Source organism: Antrostomus carolinensis, unplaced genomic scaffold, assembly GCF_000700745.2.
Source record: "Antrostomus carolinensis isolate BGI_N321 unplaced genomic scaffold, ASM70074v2 scaffold5689, whole genome shotgun sequence".
In the NCBI taxonomy this organism is placed as follows: domain Eukaryota; kingdom Metazoa; phylum Chordata; class Aves; order Caprimulgiformes; family Caprimulgidae; genus Antrostomus; species Antrostomus carolinensis.
Genome location: NW_010339107.1, coordinates 27,293 through 28,224, shown reverse-complemented (window position 1 = coordinate 28,224; position 932 = coordinate 27,293). Strand labels below are relative to the sequence as shown.

The window sequence follows — 932 nt, the reverse complement described above, 5'->3', positions numbered from 1 at the left end:
AAAATGGAATGTGAATCTTGCAGAGAAGAAGAAACATGCTGACCCAAGGAGTTGTACATTACTTCAGAAGACATGTAAAAATTTAGTTTATACAGAAACTGCATGATTACTCTTTTGCAAGCTGAAACTATTACTGGGGGACATTTGTATTTTCATTTTAAACCACTGTGTGCAAAGCTTTAAAACTTATACTTGTATAAATTTACTTTATAAAACGTGTTATAGGATGACTTAGAACAAAACCCACAACCTAGCTAACTTGCTTTTCAGAACATTTCATAAGCAAACTGTTAATCCTTCTCTTTTTCCACATGTTCAGTAATACTGTACTCAGATCTTCCCAACTTAGTTTCCTACATAAGAATTCTTAGAAAAGATTGAACGTGTATCAGCGGCATAGTTTCGTAATACTGTGCTCTGTCCATATTACCCATTTTCTTACAGAACATCCCTCCACCCCACCCCAAGAAACAGGGGTTAATACTTTCAGCCAGAAGAGCACCTGTTGAGGCCCAGATGTTATTAAAATTAAATAGGTGTAAAATTCATCCAACACACAGAAATAGTTACTAGACATAACACATACGATCAAGGAAAAAACTACATACACTAAGTAGTAACATTATCAGTTAAAGAATAACAAAAGCAAGATAAATTGATCCATGCTACATGCTTTGCATTGAGTTATTTTTGTTAAACTAGCAGACAGGAATTCTCATCCATCAACTAGGATGAGAGGTCAGTGTTGTACAGATAAAGCAAGACTGCCTCTAACTTACAGATTTACAAAAAAAAGGAAGAAAAAAAGAAAAAAGGATGGACATAACAGGAGAGGAAGGACAAGGCTAAACTCCACCTGCAAAACCAAAGCTGTGTTCATACAGGCTAGATGCAGTTCTGAACTCTAAAAAAAAACCATCCCCCAACACCGC

General features: G+C 35.7%; 1 protein-coding gene across 1 annotated transcript in view; it reads right to left on the bottom strand.

Annotated features, from left to right (window-relative positions):
• Window positions 1-932, bottom strand: part of TAB2 (TGF-beta activated kinase 1 (MAP3K7) binding protein 2) — an 18,974-nt gene that overhangs the window by 14,123 nt on the left and 3,919 nt on the right.